This window comes from Carettochelys insculpta, chromosome 11 (genome assembly GCF_033958435.1).
Source record: "Carettochelys insculpta isolate YL-2023 chromosome 11, ASM3395843v1, whole genome shotgun sequence".
Lineage (NCBI taxonomy): Eukaryota > Metazoa > Chordata > Testudines > Carettochelyidae > Carettochelys > Carettochelys insculpta.
In genome coordinates, this window is record NC_134147.1 from 26,823,950 (window position 1) to 26,837,185 (window position 13,236).

The window sequence follows — 13,236 nt, forward strand, 5'->3', positions numbered from 1 at the left end:
ACTTAAAAAGAGAGCGAGAGAGAGGGAGAGTGAGAACAAGTACAGCAGGGCTAATGGAGTCAGAGCATTTCCCAGGGCTCAAGCAGCCACAAACACCTTCTGCCAGGGATTCTCCAACTAACACTGCATGTGAAGGTGAAACTGAGCAACTCTAACAACAAAGAACCATTTGTTACACAAAGGGAGAGGAGTTGTCTTAATAGCTACAAGTTCGGATGAGCTTAAATCCAGTGGCTTCTTGTGGCATCAGCTGTTGGATTTATTACATGCTTAATAAAATGTCAGTCAAAAAAAAAAGGCAGGCACGTGTGGAACTGGTAAGGGCATTATTTGCTTAGAAAATATTAATGAAGATATTTAAATTAAGGCTGCTGGTATCACATCAAGGAAGCAGGTCAAGCTCACCTTTACATCAAATCCCATCTTAGAATCCAGGTGAAAACAAACCTAAGGGCCCCATACAAAGTTCCTAGATGGAATTCCCCCAAATCATTAAAACTGTTGCCATTTAGCTGTAAAATGTGGATCCATATCCAGTTTGCAATCCCCTCTCCCCCACTTAAGACATGTTCAGGAATGTTTGATTTAGGCTTGATAAAGAAAAAAAAAAAAAGACAGCAGAGACGAAAGGTCCAGAAAGGGAGTCAGATTCAATCACACAAGCGTTTGGAGATGTACTTAGTGAGAAGGACAACACTGAAATGGCAAAGGATGCTACTTGCATGGCAGGCCATCAAAAACTCAGAGGGTAGCAAGAAGCAGTGCTGGGAATGCAACACGTGGCATTCTTCCATCTGATTCAGAACTCATGATGTTTGGCCTAAGATGCACAGTGTCACCTTCCAGATATAGGATTAAACAGAGCTTTGCCTGGGAACATTACAAATCTTAGGCTACCTTCAAGACATGGTGGGATTTTAGCACTTGTGTCATACAAAATTCCATCTTTCAAAGAGGACCATCCCAAAGCACTGGATAAAGACTTGGAGACCTAGGTCCATGTTCCATGTCAGCCAGCAACTCCCTCCCAGACCTTGGGCAATTCGCTTCTTCCAACTTCCCACCCTGCCAAGTGAGGATAACACTTCTCTCCTTCACATGGATGTTGTAAGAATAATATTCAGTAACAATTTTGAAGCACTCACTCTGGTGATAGGGGACACAACTATCTAGACAGATATAACTGCAGTTCAACTCAACTATCTTGCAGTCTACATATTTAAAATTTCCCCCTGCAATTTCAACCAGAATTGTTATCACTGCACGAAGCCGGGTGGAGCAGCACTGCAGATGTCATAGCACAATGTCCATTTTCCATTCCAAGCTTGGCTGCATTCCTGTGATCAAGGAGCAGACTCCTCAGCTCCACAACGCTATATGGCTTACCTGAACTTGATCTGCATGGGCTCAGAATGATGAGGCACTTCAAAACCTCTAAACACCTACATTGTACAGAGACTTCACAGGCAGGAGCCAGGAGGTACATACATTAAAGCATTCCCAACATGAAGATTTAAGTAGCAGTCTTCTTTTCAACTGTGGTTTGACTCAGACCAGGTCTACGCTATGGGGAAAAATCAATGTAAGATACACAACTCCAGCTATGTGAATTGCATAGCTGGAGTTGATGTACCCTAAATCAATTTTTCCTGTGTCCCCACAGCAGGAGGGCAATAGGAGAAACTCTGTTTACTTCCCTTACGCCTCACGACTGCAAGGAGAACCAGGGTCAACGCTGGAGTCCCGATCATTGAATTTAGTGCAGTCCCACTAGGCACACTACATCGAACCCCGAAAGGTGGATCTCCATCACATCAGTCTTCCAGTAAGTGTAGATGTACCCTCAGTAGGGAGACGATTGAAGCAGGCCATGTGGAGTCCCAGAATGCATGATGTAGCCCTATATGAGTAAGGAAAGTAGGAAAGCAAGGGGGAAAAAGAAACCAGTAGCAAGTTTCAAGAGATTATTAGAGCCAAATAAGTATCCTTCAGAAATCGAAATACAATCCCACTAAAGAGAACAAAAAGTATAAATTACGTCAGTCAAAACATAAGATGGAAATTAGGAGGGCTAAGGGTGAATCTGAGAAATAAGTAGTGAAAGACAAAAACAAACAGCAAAAAAAAAATATTGAAATTGGTCAGAATCCTCAAGCTTCGGGACTAGGTATACCAACAATTGATTGGGATTTGGCAGAAACTTCCCCAACGAGAAGGTTTATTCCATATTTTTCTCACTATGGGATTTTTTTTTTTTGTTGTATCATTCATGGCAGCATCTGACACTGGGCGCTGAAAGAGACCAGATACGGGACCAGATGGACCACTGATATGAGCCTCTTTGCAGCTCTTACCTTCCTGTGAATTGGCATTGAAGGAGAAGGAAGGGAAGGCAACTGAAGAAAGAAGAGAGCCTGAGGAACAGGTAAAGCACATATATTCTCAAGGAAAGTTACCTCCAACATACACATCATGTGCTGTGCACACTGTTACAGATGGTCAATATCAGCAAATCAAAGAGATGTCCCCATGCAACTCTGTTCAAAACTGCAAGGCAGAACTGAAAGCTGGAATGGCAGTCAACTGCAAATAGAGTACATGCCTCCAAAGATAGGAAGGGAGTCTTGTCCTACCTGGCAGCAAAACACAACAGCATTAATCAGACAAAGGGAAGGCTGATCCAGAGCCAGAGTAAAATCAACACTTCTTCCATTTGCCCTTCAGTTCCGAAACCTGGCTTTCCAATCCAATTTCTATATGTTTAATTGAAAATGGACAGAGAAATCCAAGCAACTTGGAAGTGACAAGGGCCAATCAGAAAGATGCATGTTATTTAGAAGAATATTTCTGATGACCTGGTACAGCAAGCAGAAGACACCTACAGGCAGAAGGGGTGCGAGCTAATCCCTGCTGTGTGGTTGCCTGTAGGGAGGGTTGATCCTTCTGCAGTTCTGAACTGCCAGTCACAGCTTCAGTGTCTTAACACACAGCATGTAGTAATTAAAATTTCCAATTAAGGAGAAAACTAACCAGCAAAACAAATGCTGTAAATTAGCAAGCTTTAAATACAAATTGAAGGTTTCTGTTGCTCTTTAAAAAAGAGTATGTTATGTTAGCATTGAAGTAAATTATTCTAGACAAAGCTATTGCAACTCCCCTTGTATCCATTGTAGTAACGTGATACACATCTCCTTTCTTAGGGAGCATGGCCTTCAATAAAGAACTCAGCTCCTCATCTCCCTATGAAATCAAACGAGAACCAAACAGAAATCAACAGACTCTTTATGCTGCTACCCAGCACATGGGGATGCAACTTAGACTTGCTTCAATTTTTATTCCTGGAAAGAAAGGGGGAAAAATAAGCTTTGAAGGAATTTCTAGGAAGAACCCTTAAGTTTGGTGACAGTGAACACAAACCTGGGCTTGAGCGTGCTGGGAAATGAAGGGACTCCTATACAAAGGAGGGAGAATGGGATCTGAGGTTAGAAGACTCACTCTCAAAGTCATTCCTGACTCGTGTAACTTTGGGAAACTCACTCCGCTAACTTGGGTCTTTGCCTCCATTTCCTAATCCAGGAATGAGAGTAGATTAAAATGCAGAGCAGAAGTTTTGCAAAGTTAAATTCATATAAGGGATTAAAATACTTCCCAGTTCCTTGGAATGGAAAGTGCTAGAAAAGGGAAAAATATCATCAGTATCTACATACTACAGTGGAGGAATCTGTGAAAACACTGAGTGCATGCATGCTGTGAGGGCTTTCAAGTCTAATCACATAACAATGTGTTTAAAGGAATTTTTCACATTGAAGAAACCTGGTCTGCTGCTTAAATGTTTGTGTCTAATATGTGTTTGTTATAAAAAATGGCATTGCTTTAACAGTTATCGGTGTGCATGTGCGAGGGCAAAATAATTTTCTTCAGAGTTCCAAGGTTTCGATGCTCATAAAACCCAAGGATTCAAAGCCCTGGCTAGACTCAGACAGGGCAAAGTCAGATGCTCACAAGGGTTCACCACCACTCAGCCAAGGCATTTCAGTCCTACACTGCATTTACCTCAGTCACTGAAGTCTTCAGCCCCAGCAGGTCTCGCCCTTGACCGCACACCTTCCTCATTTGTCATTTCTGCTGGCGTACCTCATCCCTGACTTGCAAGATCAGCTAGGCAGTCATTATTTTAGTCCTACTCTTCTGCCTCAGACTGTCAGTCATGCTGGACTTTGGCATTTGGCATGGTAGTTCACAGAGATGGCACTAGACGGAGTCCAAATAATTCACTTCTTAACATAGGCTATAACAGAAACCAGATCTCAGGAGTGTAAAAGGCTATTGTAGCACCTGAGGCATGTGGCACTGGCCAGTTTCCTCCTCCCACAAAGGGGGTTTTCGCTTCACACACCTTCTGAGCTGCAACATTTTAGGGAAGTCAAAGATGCAAAATCATCCTAATAGCATTTTTAAACCACTTAAAAGAAAGAACATTTTGAACAGAATAATTCTCTTTTGCTGATAACAAGCACATGAAACACACGGGCCTTCTCCCAAATAAACATCTCTTCAAGTCCATCCTGAATATTTAAATCTTTTGTTCCACCTCTCCAAGCTCACTTACATCTTTCCCGCCCTCTAAGATGATGCGAACTCTTCGCTGTCTAATTTCTGCCTTGCGCACTTATCAACATCACAAACTAATCTGAATTCCTACAAAGATTGTACAGTAAACTCCTTCATATCTGGCATTCTATCATCCAGAGCTTTCAAATAATGGCATTTTAACCATAAGTAAATTTGAATTACATTTTTCACAAGTACAGGATAGTGAAAGTAAACACAAATAAAGACAGCAAATCAGTATAAGTTTACAGTGTACAAATACTACTGTTGTTGGTAAATTAAGTACTCTGAATACTTTTTTTTATACATAGCTAATCTTGTTTTTCTTTAATGTTATGCATTGTTAGGTATACCTCTCTATTGTCCAGAATATTTGAATATCAGGCAACCTCTTGGTTCCAGGGTTGTTGGATGTGGAAGAGTTTACTCTATTTGAAAAGGAGATGAGATGCTTGTATGTGAAAATTTGTCTCGTGATCCTTTGCTGTAACTTCCATCTTTCCCATACAGCCCACTTTTGTGTTTCTTACCTTTCACTTTCCTTTGGCTAACTTCGACCTCATTTTTATGAATTGCTGAATAGATATACATATCTCACAGAACCAGAAAGGACTTTGAGAGGTCATTCAAGTCCTGTCCTGTGTCCTCACAGCAGACCTATCACCATCCGTAACAATTTTTTTTTTTTTTTAAATCTAACCTGCCCCAGACCCTTGAAAGGCCTCATCAAGGATTGAGCTCACATGCCTGGGTTTGCAAGGTCAATGCTCTAACCACTGAGCATCGTCTCAGCTCCCACTGATTTCTGTGAGACTGGCAATCTGAATTTGTCATGAGGTATCATACTACACACCTATGGCACTATATAAAATATGAACAACAAGCAGCATTGTTAATTCAACATCACATGACTCCAATATTAGGAATCCAATGAGTCATTTCTTTAATTTTGATACATTACCCTTACAGGAAGTTGCAGTATGCGTGTGTACAATAATCAGTGTAATTAGCAGATGCTTCTCACAGCCCACCCCCAAGTACCTACATTTACTTAGAAAATAAAGGGTAGTGGGAACATCTTTTCAGTCAGATCTCCCCTTCAGTCCAGTATTCACAAGCCTCTCTAGATGAGTGTTTCTTAAACTATGTTCTGCAGAACACTGGTGTTCTGTAAAAATCTCATAGATGTGTCGCAAGTGTTCAGAAAAACACACTGATGTATCTATTTTCTGTTATTAAAACCAGATATAAAGTTACTTCATTGCTACGATACCTGATGAAATTACTTCCTTTTGTTTTTGCTGTATATGTTGCTGTTTGGGAGGATTCGGGGTTTTTTTTAGATCTGAATTTTTTGAGGAAAATTTTCATACGTGTTCCACATTATAAAAATTTTTTGGTGTTCCATGGTCTCCAAAAGTTTAAGAAACACTGCTCCTAAAGAGATCACAAAACTGCATAAACACCTTCTTCAGAGAGCATCCAGGTATGGGACATAAGCAGTAGAGGGCCCATTGCACTGAGTTATTACCGTCTGGGGAGTTTAATTATTTTCCCGTTCTTTTTAAATAAACTCTTCATTGTTTTCTAATTGTGTTAGAGAGATAGAGAGGAAACTGAATAGAGAAATGACTAGATGGCAACTTGGGCTCCATTTAGCTTGGAGATGGATAGGTGCATTATGCAGAATAATCCCCAGGACGTGGCTCCTGATCTAATTAGAAAACATTAGCTAAGCTCAATATACAGTAGCCACAGATGTACACAAGCCCAGGGAATAGATGTGTCACCTGATCGGAACTTCTCCATCATCCCAACTGGAATGTCAGGGAAAATTCTGACAGCTCAGTACAGCTGCCATATGGAAACATCAGGACAAATTGCAACTCAATCATCCATTCCTGTTCATTAAGGATAGATAAGAAGGGCTGGAATACAAAATTTGGACAGACTTTCCCTGAGACCAAAAACAGCTGTATCCTAGAACCACATAGTGCCCCCATCACCAAAGCGCTGATCATCTCAGCATTTGGGCTCTGGAAATGTCTAGCTCAAAGAGCCAAAGCAGTACGAAACATCAGCATACAACTTGAGCCCCCTTGCACTTCCACTCTCACTTCACTGAGTAAAGTCCCACCTCAGCATCTTACAACATCACCACCACCACATCCCGCTGATTAAATCTGAACATGACAACCTCTGTTGGACTGTCTCAGTCTGAGGAAAACACAGAATCAAAATAATTCAAAAGTCCACTTACAGACTCAATGCCTCATGAAACTGACATCAAAGTTCCTGAATATTAGTGAGTTAAAGATGAAGTTTCACAAAAATTGACGGAGTATACCAATTTCCCTCCCCCGAAAGCACATTCAGGACATGCAATATTTTTACATGTGACACTGCTGAGAAATTTACAGGCATGATGGCATGCAGACGAACACTTTTGCAGGTCTCTAATGCACCTAACTCAGCCTCCAAAATAAGTGACCTGCTAGGTCCAGGAAGCCTCCAGTTCAAAGCCAGTTACATACCACTGGACCATTACTATACCATCGTAAGAGGATTTTCATGCTTTGGGTGATAGAGAACATACACATTCTAAACAGGGTCCTGATATAAACTGCTTGCCTTTAGCAGGGGAATTATAGTTAGATGTGAAGATTAAAATCTATTGCCTTTCCAAAAGAGAGTCGCTTCACAAATAGTTGAAACAGAGATTTCTTGGACTGACACATTTGCTTTGGGAACATACAGTATTTCCATATCAGGTCAAGGAAAGAGAACCCCAAACTCAAGTGTCTGATGTGCAAAAGAAAAAATAGTTACTTATCCTTCAGTAACTGTGATTCCTTGACATCGGTCATTCTCATGTATTCCACTTCTGACATATATTCACTCATGAGTACAAAATCTGATTTTTTTAGCCAGTGGTGTCTTTTGGGGAGTGTGAGTTCCCTAGATGACCTCCGTCTCCCTCCTAGGAGAGAGCATAAAGGGCAAAGCAGGCCCAAGTATCCCTGTTAGAGTGCAGGTGGTGTGGGACTCCATAATATTGAGAAGGAGGGCGGATCATAGAGTACACATGGATAACATCTTTATTACTGTAGGCAGAGTAGTGACTGACTGACATCTCTGAATGACTGTCCACACTTATTCTACTTCTAGTGACTCACAAGCAGTGATCCAGTCAGAAGGCATCTGCTCAGAGTCATTTTGAACAATGATCATGGGACAGCTCTGCTACAGGAGGCCTCAGGTTTTGGGGGGCTCTACTCAATCATAGTGCTGGGTGAAAGTGAGGCTTGAACTCCAGTTAACTTGCACTACAGATCTAAGAAACTGGAATTCCTTTTAGAGAAGCTGCAGAAGTTGTCTGGGCCCCGGTGAAATGGGCTCTAACCTGCAGAGATGGATTAACAGAGCCATTTGGACAGTCTTCCGATAGATACAAGTTAACCTTTCACCCTGTCAGGCAAGGTTAGAAACAGAATGGGAGAATTTCTGAAGGATCTTGTCCTGTTCAGATAGCAGAAAGGGGCTCTGATGACATTAAAATTGTGACATTTAATTTCTCCTTTATTACAACAAGGCACAGAAAAGAAAACCATAAAATGGACTACTTGCTTCAAAAATTGATGGTGTTTAAGTGTCATATCCTTTGGATTGTTGTACAATGCAACGCCACTACGAGGGCTTAGATCTTTCCTACCCGTCGAGCTGAATTTTTAGCCATTAAAAAGACAATCTTCACATGTGTGTGTAAGTGAGCCCAATAGCCCCTCAGTACCTACTGGCACAGGGTTCACTGTTGTGAACAGGAACTCCTATCTAACCTGACAAACTCATCACACCTAATACATGGCTAGTGTGGTATTTTTATCTATAAAGAATGCTGTGTAAAGTATCAAAGGAAAACTTATGTCATACTGGTCAGTACAATCATTCTGTGATGTATGTCTAGGGAACAGTGAAAAAGTTGTATGTGTATGCTGAAAAGATGTTGAAGCCAAGCAATCCAGGTAAGGATGATAAACGAGGTTTTTCTTGATGAAGGAATGTTGATTTACTTGTCTGTCTAGACCTCTGAGACAAACTAAGAACTGTGCAGATCAGCATAAAGCAAGCTTCATTTGCATAGTAAATCCACAGAAAGAACAAATTAGCAGAAGCATGAGAAAACCGTATTGGCAGCACAGTGTCTGCACACCAGCCGCGAAGAACTTTAAATATTTATTTAAAGGTGGGAGAAGTTAAATATTTATTTAACTTCATCTGGGGGGTATGCATCAAAAGAGCACATTTCAGAGGCTAACTAGACTATAAGAGGGGGGGGAAAGACACTGTGGTTATCAATCTGTGAAAGACCAAAGAACAGAGTTTGCCACATCAAAAAAGCTGGATCTTGATCAGAAGGTAGGTGGGTGGGGCCAAGTTGGGGACACAGTGTAAGTCTACACAGCCATTATTTCGAAATAATTATACTAACATCTACACAATGCAATGGTCAATCTCATTCTGCGAGGGATTGTACCTATTTCCAAACAGCTATTTCGAAATAGGGGCTGTTTGGACTGGGAATAGAGCCTATTTCAAAATAAGCCATAGCGCAGGCGTGTCCAACCCGCAGCCCGCGGGCCACATGCGGCCCTGGACAGCTAGTAATGCGGCCCCACAGGATCGTAAACTTTTAACATTATTATGTGATTTATATACATTAACTATATTATATATTTTATATGCAGCCCAAGACAATTCCTCTTCACTCAATGTGGCCCAGGCAAGCCAAAAGGTTGGACACCCATGCCATAGCGCATCTGACAGCTCTATTTTGAAATAGGCGCTCTTGTGTGTAGACAATGTATTTCAAATTAGCTAAGTGCTATTTCAAAATGCAGTGTGTGTGTAGCAGCCTTATTACAACATAAGTTCTTCCAGAACAGCTTATTTTGAAATAAGGTTCCTGTGTAAACATACCTACAGAAAAGAAACTCTAGGTAGGAAACTGCCTTAAATAAGGATTGCAGCCCAAGTAAGCTTTACTCACCAGAAAGCAGGTTATACTTTTATTGCATTTGTGACCATCTGTTTTTATGATCTTTGCTTAGAATCACTTCCATCTCTGTTCTATATTAATAAACATATTCTTGGTTTTGTTTTAAGTTCATCCCACTGTGATATGTGAAGTGCCATTTCATTGCTGAGACAAGCTGGTGTGTATACTGTCTCTTCAGAGACAACAGACTTGGTCATTTCTGTGAGAGGGGCTCAATATTTCCAGGAGATGGGGGGACGAGGGAGAATGAAGTATTACCTTTGATGCAAAGAGGGTGGCAGATTGCTAAGGAGTTTGTTGGGGTGTCAGGGAGCTATCACTCAGTTTAACATTAACATATCACTCTCTTGCAAAGGCAGCAAACTTACCCATAGATCAGGATACTAAGTTAAAGACTCACAACATGGTACAGGAACAACAAGAACTCCTGTGACATCTAACAGACTGACAGATTTATTGAAGCACAAGCTTTCATGGGCAAATACACACTTCGTCAGATGCACATGATGAAGTGGGTTTTTGCCCACAAAAATTTATGCTTCAAAAATCTGTTAGTCTATGAGATGCCATAGGACTACTCATTGTTTCTGCGGATAAGACTAAAACGGCCACCCCTCTTATACTTGTCAACATGGTACAGAGTAAAGATTGCTACATGTACAAAGGGGGATCCAAAAAGCCTGATGAAACAGCACTGAAGTCCCAGAAGGGTGGAGTGTTTCTGATAGAAGGAAAATCATGAAAGAGTGCCCGAGGAACCTAGCAATTGTCGGATATGAGAAGACCATGACCTATGATAGGAGAGTGATGAGCATAAGCTGAAATAATTGGACTCTGATCAAGCTAATTGGCAACTCTGAGTGTTTTAGGGCTAACAGGTATTCAAGGATAGCAATTGCAGAGGTTTCTAAGAAAGGTATGTGTTTCTTTAGTGACCAAATGAAGAACTATTTCCATTTCACTCCACGAGTCACTCAAGTGGAGCCTTACCTGCACCAAACCTAAAGCTTGAAGACTCCAGTAGAGCAGGATCTGCCTGTGCAGGTTAGCCAGACAGCTTCCTGGCTATCAAGTGCAATAATAACGGATCCGGGAGCAGGATCTGTCACCCATTCTGAGCAATCATGTTGTTTTGAACTGGAAACGGGATCGGAAGTTGGAGGTCAGGGCTGACAGGTTCGTTGGAACTGAATACTAGAACTGCTTGGGTCAGGCGGAGATCATCATAATCAAAGAGGCTGCCTTTTGTCCAAGTTTTTTTAGGCCCATCAGCATGAGCACAATGGATTAGAAAGTGTACATAAGTACTAGTATTCAAGAATGAGGAAGGTGTCCAACAGACCGAGTGGACTTAATCTCCCTCTTGTGTGCAACATCTGGTTTTTCTAGTGCTGGCTGATTATTCTTGAGTATTTCCTCTTGCAGAAGATGCTCTGCAGAACTGAGTCCTTGGTAGACTACTTGTGATTGGCCAAGTAAGGTCTACTGAACAGATCTATTTAAATGTTCTGTATGACTGGAAGATGAAGAGGCACTAGTGTGATATGATGATGAATGCACCAATCCAAGAGATGGATTGATTCCTGGAAGAGTGGAATTGATTGTGCCCCTGAAACCTGAGTGAGGGACATGACTGATGTGTTTTTGGTTAAAACTTGCATTAACTCATAACAGTCAACAGAGTGCAGGACTTAGCCTGAGGGAGGTGAGTTCTTGATTCTGTGCAATACGACAGTGTTCCTACAGACTCTGAATAGGAGTGAGATTGGGTTGTTCTTTGCTGACTCTGAGACTAAGTACAGTAAAAAGTCCCAGTTATTTGGATGAAACTATTATTTGTTGAGGTGACTTCCCCAAATTAGCCCATGGACAAGGAACAGGTAGATATGTACTGTTGGTCTCCTTAAGCGAGCTGCCAAAGCCACTAGACACTTGGGTCACAATTTTGCAGCTGTGGGAAGCACTCTGTATTGATAATGTGACTTTCCCATCCGGAATCTGAGCTATTCGGGGGTAGGGGGTGCGTGTGTGTGTGACCTACTACATGGAAATAGGCATTCTGAAAACAAAAAGGCACAAATCAGTACTGAGTATCTAATAGGGGGGTTATGAAGGCTAGGGACACCATTGTGACCTTAAAACAATGGAAGTATTTATTATAATATCAGAGGCCTAGAAAAGGGTGTCAACTAACATTTCTTCTTTAGAATGAGGAAATAATGAGACTAAGCTCTGTGCCCAGGAGCTTCATGGACATTTCTTCCACTGCTCCACGTTGCAGAAGGGAGCCTACCTCTCCTCCTTGAGCAATACCTTCTAAGAGGTCCTGAATAATAAAAGGAAAGGGGGATGGAGGTTAGGGAGGAACTGGAACTAGGTATAATACGCCTTGCCTATAATCTCCTGGATGCAACAACTCCAAGCTTATCCCAATCCACACTCCACATCTACAAAAAGACAGTTGCCAAAAGTGGAAAAAGAAAGATAGATCCAGCTTTTCTTGACGGCTCTTGACTGTGGGCTGACACAAGCTCAATGAAGAAAGCATGGCAGAAGAGGAGAAGTCGGAAGGCCTCTTTCTCTGGAATCTGAGACTGCCTCAGAAGCTCTAATGATCTGGTTGTAGTAGTGGGAGAAAAACCTGAAAACTACTTTAGAAAGAGGCAGTATATACTCTGGTTTCTCCTTCAGGCAGTGTATATAACCCCAAGGTGGGTTCCTGAGTTCTTTAAAGTGTGCAGGGCTTCCTCCGTATTTGTAATGTAGAGATTAGAGTCTTTACAGGCTACCTGATGATCATTAGGGCCTCTTCTGGTCTCACAGAAGACTACAACCATAAAGCTCTGTCCATCATGACTGAGACTGCGATGGAACACACTGCTAGGTCTGAGGACCAGCTTGCAGGCAGGTATGGGTCACTAGTTAGCTCTCAGCTGCTAGAGACTTCAGCTTCTGTCTGTGGTCCTGAAGGAGCGTTTCTCAACACTGTAATACCCTGTCCAAATTTAGGAAGTTGTATTTATCAGCACGTTTGGTAGTTTTATAAGTGCATCTGGAAACTGATAAAGGAAAAGACATCTTTGCATCCATGTCCCATAGGGTCATTCTGAGTGGTCCATGTTTTTTAGACCTCCTGTGAACTGCTACAAGCAAAAATACCAAGCTCAACTACAGAAATATTTGACCCTCTTCAAGGGAGCCTAGCAGCACCTGTCTCTCCATTGTAATGGGGATGCAACTCAAGATGGATTCTGCCACAGGTCTTTAGCTGGCTTATGTACTTGTACAACCATTCTCCCAAGAACAGAGGAATGCAGAATCTGTAATAGTTTATCACACTTTTCCTATACTCTAATGGGATGTCCAGGGTTTGGGCACTCACCTTCGTAGTTCTTGAAAAACATGGTAGTCATGTGGTTGGACTGGAATAGCAGAGTGACAGCTTCCTCGGTTGAAGAGTATATTGCTTCTGGACTGGGCTAATCTTCTGCTTCTTGCAGACATTGAGCTCAGTGTCTTGCTCCTGATGCTCTTAAGATGACTTACGACGAGACAGACTTAACTCTGAG